This window comes from Bos taurus, chromosome X (genome assembly GCF_002263795.3).
Source record: "Bos taurus isolate L1 Dominette 01449 registration number 42190680 breed Hereford chromosome X, ARS-UCD2.0, whole genome shotgun sequence".
NCBI classification, from domain to species: domain Eukaryota; kingdom Metazoa; phylum Chordata; class Mammalia; order Artiodactyla; family Bovidae; genus Bos; species Bos taurus.
In genome coordinates, this window is record NC_037357.1 from 33,864,445 (window position 1) to 33,883,763 (window position 19,319).

Sequence of the window (19,319 nt, forward strand, 5' to 3'; positions counted from 1 at the left end):
CCTTTAAGATATTGCATTGGAAGGAGAGCCTTGCCTCCTTCAAGAAATTCCCCCTAATTGATTGAAGGGTGGGTGAATGAAAGCTATCATCGCCTGAAATATGCCAGTAATAAGCCAAGGGCAAGACAAAAAAACAACAACAACAACCCAGTAGATAACTGATATTTCTCCGATGGTGCAGATGAGAAATTATATGTCCAATCAGGAAAGACACACCAGTATGAGGATTCTAAGTTATTCCTTAGGGAAGGATCTAAAACTAACATGGAGAGATTTAGGTCCAAAAGATTGAGGCAATGTGAAGCACAGTAGAGAGAATAGAACAGTGTCTGTGAGTGGTAAGCACCTCTCTCTACCACTTGTTCCACAGACTCTTATTCAAATGTCCATATGTTCTACCCCTTGAAGCCAATGTTCTATTTTGTCCATGTTATAAGCATATACCCATGCTACATGAAACTGCAGAATTTCAGAACTCGAGGGATAATGCCCTCTCCTCCAGTGTCTTTCCAATGTTGTGTGATGACCCATCAAAGGATCATTAAATTAAATTAGTGGGCAACAATCAGCAATCTTTAAAAAGTAAAATATAACTAACATATCAGATTGACCTTATTCAGTTTCTTGGAATTGATTATAAATCACCTACATAGATGTATGTGTATATTGGGGGTCAGGGTGTACAATTTATTTCTTACAGTGAGTGGTGTATCAGTTATCTTCTGCTGCATAAAAATTTAACAAGCTTTTGTTATCTCACCATTTCTGAGGGTTAGAAATTCAGGAATAACAGATTAGATGGCTCTCATTCAGAATCTCTCATGAGGTTACAGTTAAGTTGTCAGTCAGGGCTGCAATCATCTGTAAGCTTGACTGGGACTGGAGGATTTGCTTCCAGGATGGCTCACTCACACGGCTAGAAAGTTGGTGATGGTTAATTGGCCAAAGGCCTCATTCTTTGCCAGGTGGTCCTTACTATAAAGTTGCCTTAGTGCCCTGGCAATATGGTACTGGCTTCCTTAGAAGAAGCAGCTCAAGATAGGCAAGGTAGAAATGGCAATATCTTTTACGATTGAGCCTCACAAATCACTTTCCATCATTTTTGCCATAATTGGCTGGTTAATACAGAACAGTTGGAAGCAACTATGTAGGGGTGAGACTAACTACAGGCCATCTTGGAGATGGCTACCACAATTGGGGTCGAAAAAGTTTGAGAACCTGACTTGTCCAAACACCTAATTATCACCAAACCCTGAAGACTGAGCATTCATTTGTAGGTTTCACTGTTATAATTACATGATACTTACAAAGTTAATGTGGCATGTATTCAGTGATTAATGAGCAGTTACTGAGGCCACTTTTATAAGCACAAATAGTAAGTGGCCTAAATCAATCACTATCATGAATATGACTTTTAGTTAGTCTTTTATAGTTTGATTATTGCAGTAGTCTCCTAACTGCTCTCCCTGTTTCCATCCTTGCCCCCATCAGCCTCTTCATTACACAGCAGCCAGAACAATTTACCTACTTACCTATTTATTTTATGTTTTGTTACATTTTCAAACATATAATGAACCCTCAACTATCCATTACCCAGCTTTAACAATTATTAACTTCTTGTTCTTGTTTGCAGACACCTTTCTCTCTGTGTGCTTCTTTGTTGGTCTGTTTCTTATCGTGTGTGTCTCTCTGTCTACACTCTTTCTCTCTGTCCCTCTCTCACAAACACATACACACATTTTTTTTTGTTGTAGTTGCTATTGGTATTGTTGTTTGGCTGGAGTATTTTAAAGCAAATCTCTGACATATCATTTCACTTGTAAGTACTTTAAGATGCTATCTCACAGATAAGAACTTTGAAAAACATAATCACAATCCTGTGATCACAGCTAATAAAATTAGCAATAATTCCTTATTATTATATAATACTCAGTTGATGTTCCTTTTTCCTTCATTGTCTAAATGTCTTTTTTACAGTCTGCTTGTTCAAATCACAATCCAACTATTTTACATTTGGTTGATATTCTTAAGTCTCTTTTAATCTATAACAGCTATCTCTCCTTTTTTAATACTATTCACTTATTGAAAAAATTGGATCATTTATCATTTTTTTATTATATGATACATTTTATTGAATGAAAGTTTCATTAAATTCTATAGTACCTTACAATTTTCAAAAGTTTCACACACATGATTTCATATAATTCCACAATAACCCTTTGTGTTTCTTTTTTTTAAATTAATTTATTTATTTTAATTGGAGGCTAATTACTTTACAATATTGTGGTGGTTTTTGCAATACATTGACATGAATCAGCCATGGATATACATGTGTCCCCCATCCTGAACCCCCCTCCCACTTCCCTCCCCATCCCATTCCTCGGGGTCATCCCAGTGCACCAGCCCTGAGCACCCTGTCTCATGCATAGAACCTGGACTGGCAATCTATTTCACATATGATAATATATATGTGAAATGGATCATTTATCTTATAGAATTTCCTGCTTTCTGGATTTGGCAGACCATACATTTAAGGTTTTAATTTTTTTACTTCCTATAAATTAGTGATAAAGCCAGAGGCATGACTGGTCTTCATTATCTTTCTCAAGAATATTTAGGAGATTTTATTATAAATTTGTGAGGTTTTATTACTTATGTTTCAATCCACTGTAGTAATTATTCTTTTCTTACACTAAAAGTGTCATTTTTTTGGCCAATGGGAGCCTCCTCAAGTTGAATGTCTGTAGAATTTATAATGTTCCCCTTTTCATTCCTGATATAGGTTATTTGTGCCTTCTCTCTTTTTCCCTTGATCAGTCTTTGTTCATTTTGTCCACTGTATGTTTGCTTTCTGCTTCGTTAATTTCTGTTCAACTTTCTTATTGCTTCCTTCTATTTTCTTTGTACTTGATTTTCTCTTTATTTTCTGGCTTTGATGCATATTTAATTTCTAGACTTCTTTTGTAGTATGTGCATTTAAGGTTGTAATTTCCTTCTAAGCATGGCCTTAGCTTTATCTCACAAGTTTTACTATGCCAAGTTTTAATAATCACTCACTTAAATATTTTCTAATTTCCCTCATTATGTCACTTTAAAATTCAGGTTATTTAGAATTGTGTTTCTTATTTCTAATCATATGGGGACTTACTTTTTTTTTATTTTTAAAACTTCTCTTTTTTTTAATTGATACTTGGCTTAATTCTGGGGCTTCCTAGGTGGCCCTGGCAGTAAAGAACCTGCCTGCCAATGCAGGAGACGTAAGAGAGGTGGGTTTGATCCCTGAGTTGGAAAGATCCCCTGGAGAAGGGAATGGCAACCCACTCCAGTATTCTTGCCTGGAAAATCCCATGGACAGAGGAGCCTGGTGGGTTACAGTCCATGGGGTCACAAAGAATCAGATACGACTGAAGCAACTGAGCATGCATGTATGCATAGCTTAATTCCATCATACTAAGAGACCATATTCAATATTATTTCCAGCTTTTGAAATTTTTTGAGCCTTGCTTTATAGTTCTACATATGGTTCAGTTCAGTTCAGTTCAGTTGCTCAGTCGTGTCTGACTCTCTACGACCCCATGGACGGCAGCTGGCCAGGCTTCCCTGCTGCTGCTGCTGCTAAGTTGCTTCAGTCGTGTCCAACTCTGTGCGACCCTGTAGACGGTGGCCCACCAGGCTTCCCCGTCCCTGGGATTCTCCAGGCAAGAACACTGGAGTGGGTTGCCATTTCCTTCTCCAATGCATGAAAGGGAAAAGTGAGAGTGAAGTCACTCAGTCGTGTCCGACTTTTCACGACCCCATGGTCTGCAGCCTACCAGGCTCCTCTGTCCATGGGATTTTCCAGGCAAGAGTACAGTCCATCACCAATTCTCGGAGCCTACTCAAACTCATGGCCATTGAGTTGGTGACACCATCAAACCATCTCATCCTCTGTCATCCCCTTCTCCTCTCGCCTTCAATTTTCCCAGCATCAGGGTCTTTTCAAATGAGTCAGTTCTTCGCATCAGGTGGCCAAAGTATTGGAGTTTGAGCTTCAGCATCTGTCTTTCCAGTGAACATTCAGGACTGATTTCCTTTATGATGGACTGGTTGGATCTCCTTGCTGTCCAAGGGACTCTCAAGAGTCTTCTCCAACACCACAGTTCAAAAGCATCATCTGCATATGGTATATTTTGGCAAATGTGTCATGTGCACCTGAAAAGAATGTACATTCTGAAATTGTGCAAATTGTTCCACATATGACAATCATGTCAAGTTTTTAACCATGTTGTTCAAATCTAATATACTTTTACTGATTTTATTTTCTTGTTCCATCAGTTTCTGAGAGCTATATTAAATTCTGCTATTACTGTGGATTTGTCTTTATCTCCTTACAGTTCTATAGCTTTTGCTTTGTATATATTTGAGGCTACGTTAATAAGTATATGTGAGTTTAGAACTCTTATGTGTTTTCTGCTAGATAAAACTTTATTATGTAATGTCTACTCTATTTCCAGGGATTTTTCTTATCTTAAAGTCTACCTTAAATAATAGTAGCACAACTATACTAGTTTTCTTTTGACTATGTTCTGCACAGTGTTTCTTTTGCCATTCTTTTAGTTTCAATTTTAATATATCCTTCATTTTAAAGTGCCTTTTGGGAGCAAATTTTCTCCCATTCTGACAACTTTCATCTTTTAATTGGGGTATCTAGACCAACTAAATTATATTTACAGTAATTGCTGATATTTGTGGGTTCAGCCATACTGTTCTGTGATGCCACAGTTTATTCATTTTCATTGCTATATATACCAATGCTGCTGCTAAGTCACTTTAGTCGTGTCCAACTCTGTGCAACCCCATAGACGGCAGCCCACCAGGCTCCCCCATCCCTGGGATTCTCCAGGCAAGAACACTGGAGTGGGTTGCCATTTCCTTCTCCAATGCATGAAGTGAAAAGTGAAAGCGAAGTCGCTCAGTCGTGTCTCACCTTTAGCATGGACTGCAGCCTACCAAGCTCCTCAGTCCATGGGATTTTCCAGGCAAGAGTACTGGAGTGGGGTGACATTGCCTTCTCCAAAAATAGCCTCTGGGTATATTATACCAATATGCTTTTGAAATTCTGAAGTCTTGGAAGCAGTGATCCACGGGAGTTTTCAAGCAAAGATATTGGAGTAGGTTGCCATTTCCTGCTCCAGGGGATCCTCCTGACTCAGGGATCGAGCCCACATCTCTTAATATCTCTTGCAGTGGCAGTTGGGTTCTTTACCACTAGTGCCACCTGGGAAGCCCTTAGAACACATTAATTTTGTTTACTCTTGTCCTACCTTTTGTGCTACCACTGTCCTATATTTTAAGCAGGTATGTGTTTTAAATGCTCTAAGATTTTACTACTACCGTTTTATAGTTGGTCTTAATTTTGATTTACCCATACATTTACCTTTCCTATTGACCTTTATTCCTTCCTGTATCTCCATGCTTCCATCTGTGTTCAGTACTTTTCTGCCTAAAATATTTCCTTTCTGTCTTTTCTTTGGTGTATTTTTGTTTGTAATAAATGTTCTCAGTTTTTTTTTTAAAGTCTCCATTTCACCTTCATTTTTGAAGGAAACTGATTTGAGGTTGACATCAAATTTGAGGTTGACCCCTTTTTTTCTTCCAAGGCTGTGAAGATGTCATTCCCTTTTCTGCTGGGCTTTCAGTATTTCTGTTGAGAAGTCAGCTATGAGGCTTATGATTGTTTCTTTCAGGCAATGATATCTTTTTTGATCATTTTTTAATATTTCAGTTTGTCTTAGGCATTCAGCAAAAAGAAAACTTGGTTTCAAGTTTTATTATGATGTACCTTGATGTGGTTTTCTTTGTGTTTTTCCTGGGGTCAGTGGTGCTCCTTGAATCTGCAGCTTGATGCCTTTTGTCAGTTTTAGAAAATTCTTGGGTATTATTTCTTCAAATTCTTTTTATGTTCCATTGTCTCTTTCTGGGAAATAATGCATAGAGCCTTTTGACCATGCCCTTGTATATTTTTTACACACTTTTCTGTATTCCTCACCCTTTCATTTTTTGTGTATGTTTCAGTATGCATTTTTTCTTTTGTCTTCCAGTTTACTGACCTTCCTTCAGCTATATCTAATCTGCTGCTAAACCCATAGATTGCACTACTAATTTTCTATTACTGTATTTTTTGATACTAGAATTTCCATTTAATTCCTGCATGCAATTTTCAGTTCTCTGTTGATAATTTTAAGCCATGTGATAACGTTTAGCCATGTGATTTCTTGGACCTATTAGTCACAGTTTATTTAAAGTCTATGTCTGGTAGCTCTGAAATTTGCATCCTCCTTGGATTAATATCTATTGTTTATTTTTTCACTTTCCTCTTAGTCATGTGATTTATGTCTCCTTGCATGCTTGATAATTTTTTACTGAATGCTAGATAATCTGAGAAGCCAGATGATGTCATCTTTCTGAAGAGAGATTTACTTTGACTTCTTGAGGGTAGTATGGCTAGGAGCAGATCCCCTAAGACTAAAGAGGAATTGACCCAACTCAAAGCTGGCCTTCAATATTTGTGAGGATTGGTAACATTCTTTTTCGCTCCTATTCCTAGTTTTAGCCATTTGGGGACCACAACTTGGAGTGTTTTTACCAGACTTCTCCTTGAGGGCCCTGACTGACAATGTTTGTTAATTTTAGGCACCACAAAAGGTTTTCAGCTCACCCTGTATATTTTCTGCCAGAGTCCTGAAATCAACCATTTCTTGAAGGATCCCTGGCATGTTTCATTGCAAAAAATTACTTAAAGACCAGAAGTTGGACATTAAGAATATTCTTTACTACTAGGCTGCATTATTTTTTTGCCTTTTCAGTGGATAGAATTAGGAAACATGCTCCTTGTCAAAAGCAAATCTAGAGTTCATATTGATAATTTCAATTGCTGAGAAAGATTATAATAAATTTTTCTTAAGTTCTTTAATTATAGTGAATTTTTCTTAAGTTCTTTGATTTTATAAGATCTCTTTTCTCATGCTGAATCTCATAGCTCCTAAGAACATGAATATTTTACTTATTTGTTTTATATATGTATATATATCAATACACACACACACACACATATATATATATAATTTGTCTACATATACATAATGTGTTTCATTTTAATATGTATGTCTGTGCTAAAATAACAATACCAGGCATCATAACCACTAACAAAAGATTGAATGCAACTGAACACCTCTTTCTGTTTATTTGTCTTCTATATATATTCCACCAGGGATATGCCGTCAACATACTGTGTCTCACAATCCTCAAATTATTCTGTTTTGTATGATTATGCTATCAACTTGATATACAGACAGGTTTATTCAATCTGTTTTCAATTTTAAGGGATTTATTTTTTCTCTTTGATTTAATTTTGTATTAAAATTATATGAAATATTAAACGATTCTCAATCTGAGACTGTAAACTAAGTTAGATTTACAGAGATTTCACTTTCACCACTGTCTCCTCTCCTCATTTGTTCTCTTCACCTACAGGCAACAGCTTTTTCTTACTTTTTCATTTATTCTTTCACTCTTTCACTACCGTGTGTGCAGTGTGTGTGTATGCTTTTACTGCTGTGTTATATATATATATATATATATGTATATGTGTGTATACATATATACACACATATACATATATACGTATATATGTATGTATATATGTATATATGCGTATATGTAATATATAATATATATAATATGTATATATTATATGTATATGTATATATGCATGTGTATATATGTATATGTGTATATATGTATGCATATGTATGCATATGTATATGTATGTATGTATGCATATGTATATATATGTATATACTATATAAATGTGTATGTGTATATATGGGGTGGAGAAGGAAATGGCAACTCACTCCAGTATTCTTGCCTGGAGAATCCCAGGGTCAGAGGAGCCTGGTGGCCTGCCATCTGTGGGGTCACACAGAGTCGGACACGACTGAAGCGACTTAGCAGCAGCAGCATATAGGGGGACTTGGAGATATATAGAGATGTATTTTGAAGATATGTAGATAAATCTGCAAATCCTAATTTTCTTCACATGAAAGATTTCATACTATGTACGTTCTTCTTCACCTTGCTCTCTTTCCTCAGCTATATATCCTCTGTAGATAGCTCTATAGTAGTATATCAAGACCTTCCTTATTCTTCTTCAGGGCAGCTTTATGTAGATGGACTTTAGTTTATTCAACCACTCCCCCACTAATGGACATTAGGTTGTTGCCAAATATTTGATATTACAAACAGGACTGCAATAAAGAGCCTGTGCACATATAATTTCATATTTTTGTCAGTGTACCTTTGTGATAGAATCATACATGTAAGGTTGTTGGCTCAAAGGATAAATGAATATGCAATTTTGCTAAATACTGCCAAATCCTTCTCCACAGGGATTATGCTATTTTAGAATGAACCTTTTAAAAAGACAAATGTGACCATATCTGTCCGCTGTCTGAAGTTCTTCTGTGATCCTGAGGATAAAATCCAAACTCCTTACCAAGGGCAACAAGGACGGACACAACCTGGCCCTGTGGGCTTCATCAACCTCACACCGTTGATCCTTTGTGCAACAAGCCCCCTGATCGTACCTTGGTCTCTCTCTCCGTCGTGCCTTTTCACATGCTGGAATTTCTTTCTTCTCTTTCTTTGCTGGCCTCTCATCGATCATTCAAGACTCAGCTTATCTGTCACTTATTCCAGAAAGCCTTCCTGAACCAGTCTGCTCCTCTCTGCTCCCACAACTCCCTGGAGTTCCCTGATCAAAGAACTTATCATTTGCATGCATGGAAAGTGACTATTCAAAAGCCCAGCCTCTATCTTTAGCTTTTTAAGGAACCTCCATGCTGTTCTCCATAATGGTTGCACCAATCTACATTCTCACGAAGAGTGTAGAAGGTTCTCTTTTCTCCATAATTCAAAAAGATACATGTACCCCAATGTTCATTGCAGCACTTTCTATAATAGCCAAGGCATGGAAGCAACAAGATCCTATTATAGCACAAGGAACTATGCTCAATGTCTTGTAATAAGCTACAAGGGAAAAGAATCTGAAAAAAAAAAGATCTATATGTATATATGACTGAATCACTTTGCTGTACACCTGAAACTAACACATTGTAAATCAAGTATACTTCAATAAATAAAGAATAATAAACCTTTACTGAAGCCTCTTTTGGCTCCAGGAGACATAGATACCCATTACAGTCACTATTTCAGGTACTCCTGTTATCTATCTGCTTTCTGGACCTCTCCATTTCAATGTCTAACAGGAATCTGAAATTTACCTTGATCAAAACCCAAGTCCTCATTCCCAAGCACCTTAGTATGGAGAGGCAGTATAGCCTGGTAGTCAAGAACACTGAACCGAGCAAATCAGTTGGCTTCATGTCCCATCTCTGTTAACTTACTGTATGACGTTGGCAAATTTTTCTCTGTGTCTTAATTTCTCATTTGTAAAATGGGCTTGATAGCAGTGATCCCTACCTCTTCATGTGGTTAAGAGGATAAAACCCACTACTGTACAAAAAGCATGTAAACAATGCTTGGCACAGATAAAGCACTACAATTTGTTTCAGTACCACCCTCAGACCCGCTCTTCCCCAGGTATTCCTTGGTTGTATTCAAGAGAAAGGCCAGATCCCACCCTTGAGTCTTCTCTTTTCCTCTCTCTACAAATTCCATCCATCAATAAGTCCTGGGAATACTACCAAAGCATATCCCAAATCTCAGCGTGGCTGCCTTGGCTCCTGCCTGGACGATTGCAACAGCCCTCAGCAGCCCTCAATTCATCCACTCCTGTGTCTCCCAGAGCAGACTCCCTGCTGCAGCCAGTCAGAGCTTCTCAAAGCACTTTCCAAAAGGCAGCAGTGATCTGCTCTCTTGCCTGGTGGGAACGCTCCCACCTCTAGCATGGCCTGGTTCCAGCCTTCTCCACCCTAGATGGTTACCATGTTGTAACCTGTGCCTAGATACACAGACATCCTCCCAACACTCCTGAGAACGTGCTGGACCATCCCATCTAGAAAGTTCTTCCCATGGATCTCAACTTGATGAACTCACAGCACAGTTATGTTTTTAAATCTTCAGGCTTGGCACAACTTGACAGCTGTCCATCAGAGAGTACTTGCTTAGGTTCCCAGAAAGGGGTTTTTCCACTTATTCATCTAACAACGTTTCTTGAGCTGTGTACCAAGCCCTGTTCTTAGACACTCAGAAAACAGGGATGATTTAACCTAGAGCTTCCTTCCCTAAAGGAGGTCTTGGCTGTGAAAGACCCTGGAAAGTAACCCAGAACTGTGAAGATGGAAGTATTGCAATGAGCATCTCATTGAGCGTCTGCCAGTGTTCCTAGCGGTCCCACCCCTTTCTGGCCCCCTGCCCTCCCCGGATCCGGCCTGGGCCTTGAGGTAAGCACACTGGCCAGTGAGTTGCCTACTGCTGCTGTTGCTGGGCGCTTTATAACGGGTCTCGGGGGTTAATGCCTCTGTAATGCCGTTGCCTCTGGAGGCTCGGTCATGCCTGATCTTTTTAAGAAGCAGCATGGACAAGGACACATCCTTTGCCAAGGACGGTGGCGAACCTGAGCTGGCGGCAATGGGGAGCGCGGCTTTTCGCTGCCTCCCATCGCCCGAACTCCTGGAGCCCCGGACCTGGGAGCGCGGGATCATTTTCCTCTGGCTTGCGCCCTCCAGGCGACGCAGAACGGCTCTACAGTGCCACCTAGAGGCTGCCGGCGCCGTCCGTAGAAAGAAATTCGAGGTTTCGTCTCGGAATGTGGGCTCTGGGGGATTGCTGGGCAGTGGCTGGTACTTGGGAGGTTTGAAAGAGTGTCTGACTGAACTGTATCTGGAGAAGGTCCTTTCTAGGTGTGTGGCTGGACATTCAGTCCCCTCGGAGCCTGTCTCCTGGAACTGCCACCCCACTGCCAAGGCATCCTCTTATGGTCACCGTGACACAGAAAGCTCCAGAGAAAGCCAGGCGCTACCTCCAAACCTCTAGTCTTGAGCAAGTAGAAACAGGAGAGCATGTCCTGCAAGTCACCCCCACACACGAGTTGTTCAGCGAATGAGAGAAAGACAGCGGTTGCCAGGAACCTAAGCGGAAGGCCTGCCAGTTGGGGTGTTTCGGACAGTGAGGTAGCCATTTCAAAAAAGGCAGTTTGTACCTCCATCTCACACTGCTCATTCAGGTAACATCCAGATTGAAGGACTGAAGAGTTTAATGTCACAATAGGAGAAATTATTGGTAAATATTTCTATAGATTTGAAGTGGAAGGACTTTTTTATTTATTTTATTTTTACTAGTGTATTTATTTTAATGGAAGATAATCGAAATAGAACACCAAACACAGAAACTATAAAGGCAAAGACTGATATATTTAATTCAAAATTTAAAAACTTCTGTGCTTCCAAAAAAATCATAAAGTTAGCAACCAAAATAACATACTTGGAGATGATATATATGAAAACCAGTGATAAATATCTTTAATATATAAGGAGCTTTTATATATCAAGGAAAAACACAAATATTCCAATGGGAAAAATGGAAAAATACATGACAAGCAACTTATCAAAAGACAAACAGATGACTGAGAAACATTAAAAAATGACAAGCTCTAGGAGTAATCATGGGAATGATCATTAAAACAACACAGAGATTTTTTCTTTCAGCTGCCACATGAACAAAAAGTTCAAAGAATGGAATTCACTCATGGAGGGAATAGATATTGTGGAGAACACAGCCCACATGTTGCTGAGAGCTGGAGAAATGGCAAGACTTTTCTGGAAAGCAATTTGTTGTCATTGATTAAAATCCTTAACAAGCATTACCTATTCCTGTACCCAGCAGTTTCATTTTTAGGAATTTATCATAAGGACATAATACTAGATGCATGCAAAGATTTAACTGTCCAGGGGTGCTGACAGTAGCCTTTAAAAAAAAATACAGTCATAAAATTAAAACAACCAAAATATAGTAACCATTGAAAATGAAGAAAGATGGAGTCTTTTTTAACTTAGAAAGATGTTCAGACTATAATATTAGGTGAGAAAAGCATGTCAAAAGGGAATAGTAGGTGTAATCTAATCCCTTTTATGTAAATAAAAGTAATGTGTGTTTAATATGGAAGAAGAATAGATTAAGCTATGCAAGAAAATATTAACAGTGATTGCCTCAAGGTGGAGAAGGAAGAATTATATATGATGTTTTTCCTTTTGGCTTTTGATATTTTCTTTGTATTTCAATTAGAAATATCCATACTAGCTCTTTTCAGGCCTTTATTTTGCTTTTACTTCCTTAGATTTTTAAAAAATTTATAAGAGTAATACAGGCTTGTTGTAAAAAAAGAATTATAGCCCTATAGAAGTATATAGAGGCTCTCCCTGTCACCACTCCATTCCCCAGAGAGGACCATTGTGGACATGTTGGTATATATTTTTCCAGACATTATGTATGTGCCTATAAACAGATATATGTGTATTTTAATACAAATGGGATCACAATATATACACTGTGCTGTAACTTGCTTTTTCCACTAAACAATATGTCATGGACATCGTTCCATGTCAAGACATATGGACCTACCTTAAGCTTCAAAAAAACACATGCCTTTCAACAGCTGCAGGTTATTATCATGTGCAGATATACTCAAATCTTTGTTTTCTGATTGCTCTACAACAGATATGTATTACACGTGCAATGGAAATATAATAAAAAATGTTTTCTTGAAAAAATATTAAAAAAAAGAACAAGAAGGGGAGGAAAGGACGGAGGGAGGAAGGGAGATGATTTTGTCTGTTCACTTTCACTTTCATGTGGATCTGGGCTCCCTAGTACTGGGGAGATAGCTTTGATTCTAGGGAGCCATTGGGGTTTGACGAGGTCCAGAAGAAAAGATGCCGTTACTCCATAAGTAAAGAAAAGAGATTCAGGGACTCTGGGATTTTGAGTGGGCTTGGAGAGAAGGCCAGTGTCTGACCAGAAGGTCTAGCTGGGACTCCAGTGACATTTAGAGAAGACAGCAATCACACTGGAAACAAAATCAATCATCAGAACAGTTACGACAGCAAGCGAACTGCCATTTGGACACTTGCCAGGATGTCGGCCGAAGCCCTCTCTCCACCCATCCATGCAGAGATACAGGGCATGTTCCCTGTATCCCTCCAGTGATCTTACCTCTGGGTATGACAACCAGAAGCTTGCTGGATAGTGGCCCAGTTCACCTGCCTTCATCTACAGAGGTGGGGGAGAAGACCCAGAGAAGAGAAGGGTCAAGGCCAAGGCCAGCAGGGAACCGGGGATAGGCGCCTAAGACCCAGCATGTCTGATTCTGACTCCTTCATACCTTACCTTTCCCTCTTTTTTTCCTTTTCTTTTTCTAGTTCCTGAGACTATGTCTATCATAACACGTGTACAGACTAATTATGTAAAATGTAGACAGTAAATACCAAAGCAGAAGTAAGGAAAAGACCCCAAAGCACCCCCTTTCTGTGGCAAAACGTCCCTCAGTCTCTCTGTGGCTCTCGTCTGTCATCTGTCTTTGGCCATCTTTCCACCCAGGCTGTGCTGAGAGCTGCTCTTCATATTTTTCAAGCAGGCTTCTGGGTCCAGGCATCCTTGTCTCTGTCCCTGGACGCCTGTGCTTGTGGTTTGGAGCAGGAGTTCCCTGCAGTGTGTGCAGTTGGCCTGTCTCAGCCAGCGTTTTGTCTGGCATCGTTTCCACCGCAGCCCCAGGGCCAGATTTTGTTCCAGGGATGACACACTTGATTACCAAGAGGTTTGTGGCTCAATTCTGGCCCCGGGGGTAATATTGAAGTATTGGGCATGTTCGTTGTATCATTCGAATCCTGCTTCTTGTTTGGACTGAATTCTGTGGCTCTGAGCACCAGAAGAATAAAGCCTCCTGGTAGAGGGGTGATTGCTGCAACCACATGGCCTCTTTGGTAAACAAAGTGCTCCCCAATGTTAGGAGAGGTCCTCCGGGGACTCTGAAGTTTGCCCTGAGTGGAGGCAGAGGCCCCTAGGGTAGATTCTTTTAATGGGGGAGAGCAAGGGTAGGCAGGTCAGCTCAAGTCAAGCAAATCAAGAAATAAAAATTTTAAAAAGAAGATCATGAGAGTGGGCCCTTATTGTGTGCAAGGCACTGCTGTAAGGCTATTACATGCACTAAGTCATTTTTCCCCATGACCCTGTAAAGTGCAGATGGTTTTTCAGGTGGGGACAACTCCTGGGAATGCCAAACTCTGTCTCAAGAAGCCAGGGGCCATGGTGAGGGGTGGGGAGAAGGGCATGGAGGGGAAACAGCATTCATTTGTTGATTTATTCATTCAAGGTGCATGGATGAATGGCCACAATGGATCAGAAGTACAGGTACAGGCAGAGGGGGAGAGAGGGACACAAGAATCAGATATGGAACTTATCCTCAAGGAGTATGTAGACTAAGCAAGGGCAAAAGCGAACAGCTGACTCTGAGACAAGGGACAAAGACCACGCATGGGCGTGGCCATGAGAATTCAGAGAATGGACAGATGCCATCCTCCTGGAGGAGTCTGGGAAGTATTCATGGGGGAAGAGGCTGGCTTTGCACCACATTATATGTTGGGGGGGGCGGCATGTGGAGCAACCCATGAGTCTAGGCACAGTGTCCAGGAGCCCACAGTGTTCGTGGGGGAAGATTACAGGGCTAGTTCAGTTGAACAGCAGAGACCCTGAAAGTGGAGATAGAAATAAAGCTGGAAAGATCCCCAGGGTCCTGCCTGTAGAAGGCCTTGAATGAGAGGCCTAGAAAAGGAAGTTGAGGCCTGGGAGTAGGAGTGTGTAGCCCAGTGAGACGGGGACTTGCCCAAGCTTGTAAAGAGACATAGAGGAAAACACCAGTCAGAGCCCAGCTCACCAGACTCCCATGTTGGTGGTTTTCCACTACCCATCAGGCTGCAGACCCCCTCCCCACTGCACAGAGCTAGTGTGGAAATGTTTCATGAGCAGAAAGGATGAGCAAAGGGGGAAGGTGACCCAGTATGGTGAGAGGAGTACCAGCTTGGGACTCGGGCAAGACCTGGGTTCCCGTCCAGGCTCAGCCCTCATTCCCTGTGTGACCTTGGGCAGGTGACTCAACCTCTCGGAGCCTCAGTTTCCTCAAGTGTGAAGAGCAGATCCTGCCTCTCAGGTGTATGGGAGGATGAAATGAGCTGGTGGATGCAAAGAGCTCAGCCCAGAGCTGGAAGTCAGGGAGAATTTTTGCAGCAGTTGATCTTCTTACCATTGCTGTCATGCTTATTAATTTTAATTAGGACGAGCATATGTCCTGGTTGCTAGGGATAGGCCTACATGTGCTGCTGTCCCAGTGTAATTATTAAACAGCTTCCCCTTCCATGCTTGAAAGTATCCTGGTTGAGATGATGAATGGCGTGTTCACTGTCATTACAGAAAGCGGGCTGGCTCCCCAATAGCCACCAATGTTTCTTACCCACCACTGCTGTCCTCTGTCTTTGCCCAGGACCAGGACCAAGGCCTTGTGCCCCCTCCATGTGTCCTGGATTGAGCATGAGTGAGGACAGCCCAAGTTCTTCCCCTCAGTTGCAGCCTGTCCACGGACGGGTCCCTCCATCAGTCTTCCCCTCTGTAACTGACAAGAGTAGATTAAATGATGTGCAAGGGCCCTTCCAGCTCAGATATTTTAAGTTGTGAAATTCCTGCATGCCTAGGGAAATAGCAAAGGCCCTCCTGCATGCCATGAGCATTTACTGATCACGTCCCATAGGCAGACTCTGTGGGACACAGATGTGCCCACCACCTGTGGAGCTTGGTGGATGCCAAGGTAAAGCTTTTCTGTGGGCGCTCTTGGTCCCTGATCTGTCCTGGCACCTCCCAGGACAGCAGTGTGCCCCTTTGATGGTGGCTAAGAGCATATAGTCTGGAGTCAGAAGATGTAGCACTGATGACTTCCCCACTCTGACCCTAAGCTTCCTCATCAAGTTGTCATTACTGCCCAAGTATGGCAGGGCTCCACAGTGGGCAGGGCAGGCGCTCCCCTCTCATCACTGAAGGTGACTTAAATTCAGTGGGTGCTTCCTGCCCATAGACCATCCAGAACAGTCCCTACTCAGACTAAGCAGTCTGTTTCTTAAATTCAATATTTAAATCGTTACATTGAACAGGTGTCCCCATTCAGTGTGACTGAGACACCAAGTTCAATAAAAAATGCAGTGTTCTATTTGTTGGCTTACTGCCAAGTCACAATCTCACACAGTCACTTCATTTAAAACACTACAAGTCTTCTTGAAACAGTCACAAAATGATTCCTAGCAGCCAAAAGTGGTGGCTTAGGGACAGGCTCTGTGATCCTGATGGCCCCACCCAGAAAATGAAAAGGCCAGAAGCAGCTTCTGCCCCAAACGTGCCATCACTCCAGTTGTGGCATAACCAATACATATCTCAGGGCTGTATGTCTGTCCTGGGAAGTGCAGATTATCAGAAAAGTCTGACCCAATGAATCTGTGACTGGGTTCTTTGGTAGCTCAGATGGTAAAGAATCTGCCTGCAATGCAGGAGACCCAGGTTCAATCCTTGGGTCAGGAAGATCCCCCGGAGAAAGGAATGGCAATCCACTCCAGTATTCTTGCCTGGAGAATTTCATGGACAGAGGAGCCTGGCAGGCTACAATCCATGGGGTCACAAAGAGTTGGACATGACTGAATAACTTTCATTTCATTTCAGTGAATCTGTGCCACTCAGGTGGTCTCTAGGGGTGACCGCACTTCCTGTTTTGTAATAGCAAATTCACTTTACTAGCATGGGAAAGATGCCAGACACAATTTCCAGTAAAAATAAGGGAACCTTTGGGAAAAGTATGGGGCCCACAAAGAAAGCTAACACTGTTGGCCCCAGGATATGTCTTCAAAGAAGCTGTCAGTAGTAATTTGTTTAAAGGAGATGGCCATTAAACTGTAGAACATAAAGGACAAAACTGAAATACTGGTGCAAAGACAACTTGATCAAATTACAGAAAGTGTACAGAGTGCCACCCTCAGGTTGAGCAGCTGTATTGCCAGCATACTGTTCTTGACTTTCCACTCAGTGACTGGCACCGTCCTGCCCATTCATTACCTTGCTTCATCCCTGTGGCAACCTAGGCAGGAGCATCAGCTTTACCTGTGGGCCCCATTCAGCAGGGCTTAGTGTCTCATTGCGCATGTGGATTAGATCCTCTATTTGTTTCACCAACTGGGTTTCTGGTGGAAGACAAGATAGGGCAAGAAATGAAGTCTGCTACCCCAGATAATTTCAAGGACAGAGAGATTTAGGGTAGAAATACAGTCTGAATGCAACAAAGATCTGCTTCTGAAATAGAGACACAGATGTAGAGAACAAACATATGGATACCAAGGGCAGGAGGGGGAGTGGGATGGATTAGGAAATTGGGATTAACATATTAATAAATATATTGATACTATGTATAAAATAGATAATTAATAAGAATCTACCGTACAGCTCAGGGAACTCTGCTCAGTGCTCTGTGGTGACCTAAATGGGAAGGAAATTTTAAAAAGAGGGGATATATGTATATGTATCTATTGTGCAAGCATGCTCAGTCATGTTTGACTCTTTTTGATCCCATGTACTGTAGGCTACCAGGCTCCTCTGTCCATGAGATTTTCTAGGCAAGAATACTGGAGTGTGTTGCCATTTCCTCCTCCAGGGGATCTTCCTGACCCAGGGATTGAACCCACATCTCCTGCCTCTCCTGCATTGGTAGATGGAGTCTTTTACCACTGACCCAACTGGGAAGACCAATGTATACATATAGCTGATTCACTTTGCTGTACAGTAGAAATTAACACAACACTGTAAAGCAACTATACTTCAATTTTTAAAAAGAATCTGTTTCTGAAAAAAAAAAACAAACACATTTTTTCAGTTAAAAAAGAAAACCAATCACAGATGATTAAAAATCTGTGTGACTAGGTATTACAGTGCTTCAAAACCAAATAAGTACTCTGGGAGATTACACAGAAAAGAACACCCTCTGAGTACCTAATTGAGGTCATTTTTATGTGAAAATATTCACTGGGCCTTTCATAGACTAATCACTCCTTCTTTACAGAATTATTTCCCTTCCATTATCTCATTTGATCCTCACAGTAGCCCTATGAAGGATGATGGGCAGGGTGATTATCCCCGTCTGGGAGATGGGCAAATTGATTGCAGCTATTACTGTCAAAGAAACATCAAGAGAAGAGTGTGACAGGGCTGGATCTGGAACCCAGGGCTTGGCTCTCCACACCACTGGATTTTCTACCTCACTCAGGAGTCTGCCTCTGAGCTGAGTCAGTTGTGAGATGAGAAAGCTGTGCTTGGTTTCCAGTGGGAAGCACTGGGATCAATGCCTTGGGAACCGGCCGTGGGCAGGGGTGGAGAGGAGGGAGGGCACTTGTCCTGTGTAAGCCAACTCCACGGATGCCCTGCGGATCCCAGCACAGACGTGGTGCCAGCACTTCACCATGGGCAGAAGTGTGTATTACTCTCATATCAACTTCAGGGGTACATAGGGTCTTTTTATTCTGCCCATTTCACAGATGATAATGCAGAGGCACAGAGAGGTCAAGTATCTTGTCTGAAGTCACACAGCTAGCAAGTCTGAAGTGATCTGAATGCACCTGGTCTCATTCTAGAATGTTCTCTTTAAGTCTCCTTGTTCTTTTGCCTACTGGCTAGATGTTTTTCATTGTGATGAATACATAAAGAAAGGAACTGCTTCTGTTTTCAATGCTCTTATTTGAGGTGGGCCATTATTTCTATCCACCCACTGATGGCTGGGAAATTGCTCTTTGAATCCATCTATCATTCCCAGACAGCTGCCCCAGTCCATTCATTTGATTTTACCCAAACCTTTCTCCCCTTATATACTAGGAAGAATGTCCCGCTTCTGTTCATATACATTGGGACAGGATTGTTCCATGAATGGATTCTATCCACGTTCGTCTCTGCAGGCTTTGCAGAGTGCCTAGAGTAGCACCTAGATACCTGCCTCCCAAGTAAATGAGATAGCTGAGTTAGGATTTAATTTTTCTTCCTTTTTATGGCCTCGAACAACCCAGAGGGAAGAAGGGGCCCTGAAGAGGGGCTGAGCCCCTAGTGGCCTTCCCGAGCCTGTTCCCGCCCCAAGACACATGCTGAGGCCACACTTCTGCTGGCTTTGGAGTTGCTGATGTGGGAATGTGTGGAGTGGCCCAGTTGACCTTGGACTGCGTGAGGTTAAAGAGGGCTCAGAGCCGAGGAACAAACCA